The sequence below is a fragment of the Choloepus didactylus genome, chromosome 5, assembly GCF_015220235.1.
Source record: "Choloepus didactylus isolate mChoDid1 chromosome 5, mChoDid1.pri, whole genome shotgun sequence".
NCBI lineage: Eukaryota > Metazoa > Chordata > Mammalia > Pilosa > Megalonychidae > Choloepus > Choloepus didactylus.
Window position 1 is genome coordinate 112,961,527 of NC_051311.1, and position 8,275 is coordinate 112,969,801.

Consider the following 8,275-nt stretch of genomic DNA (forward strand, 5'->3'; position numbering starts at 1 on the left):
TCTGGCTGCCATCCCACTGTTCTGAGAGGGTTGAGCCTGTGCCCAGAAGTTTGCAGAGTCTGGCTGTCACCCCTGGGTTCTGAAAAGGTTGATACTGTGCCCTGGGGATTGCAGAGAGCATGGCCACTATGCAAGCACTTGGAAGGGGTCAGTCTGCCTCTCCATCAGGCCCAGAGGACAAAATAGTAATCCATGGATGACTCTCAGATCTTGAAATCTAATGGAGTAAGCCTTGCAGGGTTTCAGAATGGTTTGGAATGGATGACTCCTGTTTTTCTTCTAATTTCTCTCTGTGTGAATGGGAATGTTTATCCTATGCCTGTCCCTCCATTGTATACTGGAAGCAGATAACGTGTTCTCTAAGTTTCACAGGTTCACAAATGGAGGGGAATTGTGCCCCAGGACAGACCACACCTATAACTGATTTTGATAAGACTTTGTACTTAGCAGTTTCTGAAATGACTTAAGACTTTTGGGATATTGTGGTGGAATGAATGTATTTTGCTTATAGAAAGAACATGTCTTTCTGGGGTCCAGAAGGTACAGTGCGGTGGTTTGAAACTGTATGTGCTCCAAAAAAGCATGCTTTTAAAGTTAATCCATTTCTGTGGGTGAGAACCCATTGTAAGTAGGGCCTTTTGATGAGGCTACTTCAGTTAAGGTGTGACCCACCTCATTCAGGACGGCTGTTACTCTTATTCTGGAGTTCTTTATAAGAGAATGAAATTCAGACAAAGAAAGAAAATGGAAATTGACCCAACGTGGAAGAGAAGGGAGAGACCAGCAGACGCCACCATGTGCCTTGCCCTGTGGCAGAGGAGCCAAGGATTGCCAGCAACTGGTCTTCAGGAAGAAAGCATCGCCTTGATGATGCCTTGATTTGGACATTCTCACATGCTCAAACTGTAAGCTAATAAATTTCCATTGTTTAAAGCCAACGCATTTATGGTATCTGCTTTAAGCAGCCCAGGAAACTAAAACATTCAGGAAGTGTTTTATTATTGTTGTCACAATCATTATTTAGAAATGAATTTCTACCATAACTATTGGTAGAGTGAAGCTATAGCCATAGGTGGTACATGGTGAATCTCTGTTCACTTTGGGAAATATTTGTTGAGCTCCTACCATGTGCTAGGCACTTTGCTGATAGCTGGGAATCAATGGGGGAACAAGACAAATTGAATCTCTGATACTCTTGGGTACATATATATATTTTGCTGGGGATGGGGGTGGAATGGGGGTGTGGGAAAGGGTGAGAATAACATTGATTTGGAGAATTAGCAAACAAATGATAAAATAAATGTATAGCAAACTGATTAATTTTTGAAACTTTGCCCTTTTGTAAGTGAGTTTATCAAAGACACAACGACTCCTTTTACTATTTCACAAGGGCTGTGGGGTTATTTGAAGATTTGCCATGTGCACAGAGAGTATTGATCTACCTTTGCCATCTTCACTGGGGAGAAAGATTCAAAGAGATGAACTTTGTTGCAGGAGGAGTTTCGATTAGCCACTGAGATTCCTAGCAGTGAGAGTTTTTACTTGTCAGAATGAATGAACAGGGAGGATTGTAGAATTCATTCATTTATTCTTTCACTTGTAACCATTTGTTTAGTCCTACCACATGTGCTAAATGTGGAAAGAAGGGGAATGTTGATACCGAGTCATCGCAAGATTCTCTTCAGTAACTCTATGTTTTTTTCTTTATTTTTCACTAAAGCATAAGAACAAAAAGTATACTGGATTTAAAAAAACTTTTTTTAACTATCTGAGCTACTTTCCTGTCAGCCTGCCATAAAATGGTTGATCTGGAGTGATTTTCAAATCCTATATTTCAGTGATAATTGCCTTATTCATGGGTTTGGTCACACGTGACACCAGTGAGAGGCAATATATAAATTATGTCTAAACATCCTCCAATAACTAGTTGCATTTTTTTTAGAGAAATGCTGGGTGGATTTAGAGCACTTAAATTTCTTCTTTACTAATTGTTTTTCTCAGATAGAGTTATACCTCAATGATATTGGGAAATGACTATGCAAATATGTGCTAACCCAGCCAAGGAAATAGAATATGGATACCACTTTGCACTTCCTAAATTGAAGATACCCATGAATTAGTTCTTAGTGCTTATCAAGCAGGGAAGAATTGGCAAAACAGAACTATCATGATGGGTAATTTAAGATAATCTTAGATGTAGAGGGAAGGTCCTGGGGCCTTCACAAGGTCGAGGGGCCCCAACATGGTCTGTCCAGAGGCAGAGTGGAAGAGAGTCCCTCACTACTCTGTTCCACATTTTGGGAACCTGCAAGTCAGAATTTTAATCAACAATCTCTGGGAACCAATGGAGTTTACAATCTGATTGAGGAAACCAGACATACAAGCTGGGCTGCCCTTGTAAACACACTGTCTCACCACCTGTTCTAGGCCCTGGGAGGATGACTTCCATGGACTTCATGATGTGTTCCCTGCTTTCTGGCTTCCTGGTGGGTTCAGCGAAGGGAAGATTAGCAGGAGACTGAAGGACAGGAGTGAACAGAGATTAGGACTCTCTCTTGCCACTTCTCTGCTGGGCCTCCTTCTGGTGGTGACTGCATTCCTTTACCAAAAGCCATAGCTCCTTCAGGTGTCCTTCTCCTAAACTACCATTCTTCCTGGGTTGTAGTAACTCTTCCACTACTTGCTGCTGCAGGCTAAGGGATAGTAAAATTTTCTCTACCATTGCTTCATCATTCCTTGATGAATTGTACTGGATTAAACTATAAATTGTACTGGATTAATCTCTGTTCAATAATCCCTATTGAGTGTGCCCTCCATTTCCTCTAGGGATCCTGACAGATGCACAAAGATAAAACTTGACAAGCCAATGAGAGCCTAAAGGGTGGAACAGAGGTCAGTGCTTCCAGAGTTGAGAGAAGGTAGGGATCACTGTGGACTGGAGTGGTCCGGGAAAGCAGCATGCAAGAAGGTGGACTTGAGCTGGAGAAGGTTGGGATCTGGATAATAGTTTGGATATTAGTAGGGCGGGGTGGGTATAGCATTTAAGATATGTGAATAACCCCAGGGGAGATTTGGAGATGGAACCTACAATGAGTATTCACCATCACCAAGACAAGCTTGATGAAGCAGAAGAACATTGTGTAGATGTTGAGGATAAATTTGGAAGGGTTGGGTGGGGCTATTTATGAAAGGTCTTGAATGATGGGGAAGCACCAGGGGGAATCAATGAAGTTATTGTTATTATCATAATTACTCTTTTTCCAACCCTATACCTTTTAAAATAATAGTGATTATAATATGACTATGTAACATTTATAGGGTGCTTTACCATTTTCAGAGAATCCTCATGATATAATGCCAGATAACTGCCTTTACCATTACTAACCTCAACTCTCCTTCCATGCAGAAAACAGGATTCAGTTCTAAAGATTTAGATCTGAGAAAAATATCTAAATGTGACATTAATCAACCCTTTCTCATTTAAACCATTCTAATCATACGGAATAATTTAATCTTGAGCAAAAAAGGAATTATAGCCTTACATTTGTTTTTGTTTTAAATAAAAGTTAGAGTGTTGTTGTTGTTGTTATTGTTTTAATTTCATGAGAAAAAGGAAATCTTTCTTCCAGGAAATTGGAGAATGACAGAATAGAGGCAAACTCTGAAGTTCTGGACTACTTTAGTTATCAGCATGGTCATGTTCAAGGTATGAATTGTTTACATAGTTCAATTCCTTCACGGTGCTCAGAACTCTCAATACAGCTCAAGTCAAAAGGACAATAAAAAGCCTTTTAGGATGATCCATCAGTGAAAGATTAGGTGGTAGCAAATAAATTGTTTCTAAGTAACCTTTGACTAGTTCTCAAATACATTGAAACTGAAAAATATTTGCTCCCATGTAGTAGCAATGCAGGGTGACCCAGGAGAAAGAGGGACTTTGAAATTCAATGATTTGGGTTTTAATCTTGATTGCACCATTTAAAATCTATGTGAACTTGAGCCAGTTCCTTAACCTGGGAATCAATTTCTTTTTTTGGAAAATAGCAATTAAGTACCTAATTTACTTGGGCTCTTGTGGGAACTAAATGAAATGATGCATTTAAAGCCTCTAATGCAGTGTCTGGCATGTAATTGAACCCTAATAAATGCTTAGATTGAATATGTTTCTGCTATGTGGAAGACTGCAAAAAATATACTGGAGGATATGGTAGAGTTTTGGAGACATTCAGCTACACAGGCTAGAGAACTGACTTGTGTTTACTAATGCATTTTAATGGCAATGTTTTTCCTTTGGTACAAATTCACTCTTGGAAGTAAATTGTTCCATGAAATCTTTGTTAATGTTTCTCGATTTGTGGCAGTTTGGCCTGAAGGGGACAGGGTAGGGGATCTTTCTTCCTGAAATGAATCAGAGCCATGGAATTACTGGCTACTCTCAAATTCTGAAATGCAGTGTTGAAGAAAATTAAACCTGAAAGCTCAAGGAAAGCAAACAGGTATTCTGTAGCACCTTTCTTTAATCTCCTTGTTACAGTTTCGAGGAAGTTTGCTTTTGTCCTTCAATGGAAAGAGATCTGGAAATCTGGAAGAGATTTTAGAACCACAGGTTACTATCCTGTGGTTGCATAATTTGGAAGAAAAAAAAAAGCATTGGAGTTAACTTCTTTCTGTGTGGCACTGAAATAGATAATTTCATTAGTAATAGTATCCATTTAATCCCCCCCCCCCCTTTTTTTTTCTCTTTCTCCCTTTCCCCTTTCCCCCTCCCCACCTTCTCTTATTTCTTACCTTCTTTCTGGGATGTGTTTTTGCCCAGGTTTCCTCAGCTGAGATCTCAGTATAAGCAACCCAAAGGCTGTGTTGGGATATACCCAGGGATTGTTAACAGACAGGACCTGTGTCTTATGCAAAATTTTGCTTTGGATGCATGAAGCTTACACTTAGAGTCATCCAGAAACTGAAAATCTTGTGTTTCTTTCTCAATCTCTAATTCTCTGATTCTTTGTTCTGAATCTGGAAGCCACAATTATGTAAGAGTATTTTATTTTTTTTCTAGCAGAATCACTGGTGGGAGATTAAAGTCAAGCTAGAAGCAAAATTCACCAATGAAGTAACGAGGGGGGAAGCCTCCAAAACAAGGTATGTGTGCTTCCATCTGAGCTTGGCAATGCCAAGGAAAAGGCCCAATCATCTGATCTGGGTTACAGACATCCCACATGTTGCTGCACAAAAAGTTAGACAACTTCACCAGTAAGATCTCAACGGCACTCCTTTTTGGGATGCCACAAAAGATTTACTTCCTGGAAATAATATAGCAGAATACTTGATCATACAGGCTAAAAGAGTCACACACCCAGAGTTCTCATTCCTTTCTGCCACTTTCTCCCTTTGAGATTCAGTTTCCACTTTTGTAATAAGAAAAATAATAGCCTCCAAGTTTGAAAACTGACAAATAATACGTAGAGCATGTTGAATATAATAAACTATAGCTATTATAGTCTTACCCTGCTTGAATTTTCCAGTTGAATTCTACTTTGTTTATATTAGAATGGCTACCCCAGTTTTTTTTTTGGTTACTGTTTGCATGGAATATCTTTTTCCATCCTTTCACTTTCAATTTATTTGTATATTTGTGTCTGAATGAGCCTTTTGTAAACAGCATATAGTTAGATATTTTTTAATCATTCTGCCAATCTGTATTTTTTTTTAATTTTTTGTTTTTTATTGAGATTGTTCACATACCATACAACTATCCAAAGATCCAAAATGTACAATCAATTGCCCATGGTGCCACATACAGCTGTGCATCCATCACCACAATTAATTTTTTTTCAATTTTTAGAACATTTTCATTACTCCAGAAAACAAATGAAGACAAAAAATGGAAACTCCAATCCTCCCATACCCCTAACCAACCCCCCTCCATTATTGATTCATAGTATTGGTATAGTACATTTGTTACTGTTGATGAAAGAATGTTGAAATACCACTAACTGTAGTATATAGTTTGCAATAGGTATGCATTTTTTTCCAATATGCCCCTCTATTATTAACTTCTAGTTATAGTATCATACATTTGTTCTAGTTCATGAAAGGGATTTCTAATATTTGTACAGTTAATCACAGACATCACGAAAAGATTCACTGTTTTATACATTCCCATCTTTTAACCTCCAGCTTTCCTTCTGGTGACATATGTGACTCTGAGCTCCCCCTTTCCTCCATATTCACACACCATTCAGCACTGTTAGTTATTCTCACAATTTGTTACCATCACTTCTGTCTATTTCCAAACATTTAAGTTCACCCTAGTTGAACATTCTGCTCATAATAAGCAACCGCTCACCATTCTTTAGCCTCGTTCTATATCCTGGTAACTTATATTTCATGTCTATGAGTTTACATATTATAATTAGTTCATATTAGTGAGACCCTGCAATATTTGTCCTAATGTGTCTGCCTTATTTCACTCAATATAGTGCCTTCAAGGTTTCTTCATCAACCCATTTTTTTAAAGATGGCTTTGTTTAGACACCATGCATTCCATCCTAAGTAAACAATCGTTGGTTCCCTGTATAGTCACGTATTTATGTATTCAGCGCCATCACCAAGGTATATATAAGGACATCTCCATTTCTTCCATAAAGAAGGAGGAAGAGTCAAAGAAGGTAGAGAGACAAAAGAAAAAGAAAAAAGAAAGAGAGAGGAAAAAAATCATGACAGTTAGAAAGCAACAAAAGGAAAGATAGCATTAAACTAAAGTAGAATAAAGAGTCAGACAACATCACCAATGCCAGGAGTCCCATACCCTTCCTTAAGTGCCCCCCATGTGCATTTAGCTTTGGTATATTGCCTTTGTTATATTAAAAGAAGCATAATGCAGTGTTTCTCTTAATTATAGTATCTAGTTTGCATTGATTGTATTTTCCCCCAAATCCTACCCTATTTTTAACACCTTGCAATGTTGACATTCATTTGTTCTACCTCATGTAAAAACATATTTGTACTTTTTATTACAATCGTTGAGCACCCTAGGTTTCACTGAATTACACAGTCCCAGTCTTTATCCTTTGTCTTTCGTCCTGTGTCCCACATGCTCCAAACCTTCCTCTTTCAACCATACTCACAGTCATCTTTGTTCAGTGTACTTACATTGCTGTGCTACCGTCTCCCAAAATTGTTTTCCAGTCCTCTCACTCCTGTCTTTTCCTTTCTGTCTGCAGTGCTTCCTTTAATGTTTCCTGTAGAGCAGGTATCTTGTTCACAAACTCTGTCATTGTCTGTTTGTCAGAGAATATTTTCAGCTCTCCCTCATATTTGAAGGACAGTTTTGCCAGACAGAGGATTCTTGGTTCGTGGTTTTTCTCTTTCAGTATTTTAAATATATCACCCCACTTCCTTCTTGCCTCCATGGTTTCTATTGAGAAATCTGCACATAGTCTTTTTTTTTTTTTTCTTTCTATTACTTTTATTTTTTTTTTTTTAAGAGGCCAGTATTTTTTTTTTAATCATCATTTTATTGAGATATATTCACATACCACGCAGTCATACAAAACAAATCGTACTTTCGATTGTTTACAGTACCATTACATAATTGTACATTCATCACCTAAATCAATCCCTGACACCTTCATTAGCACACACACAAAAATAACAAGAATAATAATTAGAGTGAAAAAGAGCAATTGAAGTAAAAAAGAACACTGGGTACCTTTGTCTGTTTGTTTCCTTCCCCTATTTTTCTACTCATCCATCCATAAACTAGACAAAGTGGAGTGTGGTCCTTATGGCTTTCCCAATCCCATTGTCACCCCTCATAAGCTACATTTTTATACAACTGTCTTCGAGATTCATGGGTTCTGGGTTGTAGTTTGATAGTTTCAGGTATCCACCACCAGCTACCCCAATTCTTTAGAACCTAAAAAGGGTTGTCTAAAGTGTGCGTAAGAGTGCCCTCCAGAGTGACCTCTTGGCTCGTTTTGGAATCTCTCTGCCACTGAAGCTTATTTCATTTCCTTTCACATCCCCCTTTTGGTCAAGAAGATGTTCTCCGTCCCACGATGCCGGGTCTACATTCCTCCCCGGGAGTCATATTCCACGTTGCCAGGGAGATTCACTCCCCTGGGTGTCTGATCCCACATAGGGGGGAGGGCAGTGATTTCACCTTTCAAGTTGGCTTAGCCAGAGAGAGAGGGCCACATCTGAGCAACAAAGAGGCATTCAGGAGGAGACTCTTAGGCACAAATATAGGGAGGCCTAGCCTCTCAGTTGCAGC

At 38.7% G+C, this 8,275-nt stretch overlaps 1 long non-coding RNA gene across 1 annotated transcript; it reads left to right on the top strand.

Annotated features, from left to right (window-relative positions):
* Window positions 1–1,769: 1,769 nt before the first annotated feature.
* LOC119535066 lies at window positions 1,770–5,141 on the top strand. The gene is made up of 3 exons (XR_005217158.1): window positions 1,770–2,892; window positions 3,630–4,496; window positions 5,057–5,141. It is a non-coding gene; the product is annotated as an uncharacterized LOC119535066 (long non-coding RNA).
* Window positions 5,142–8,275: the final 3,134 nt, after the last annotated feature.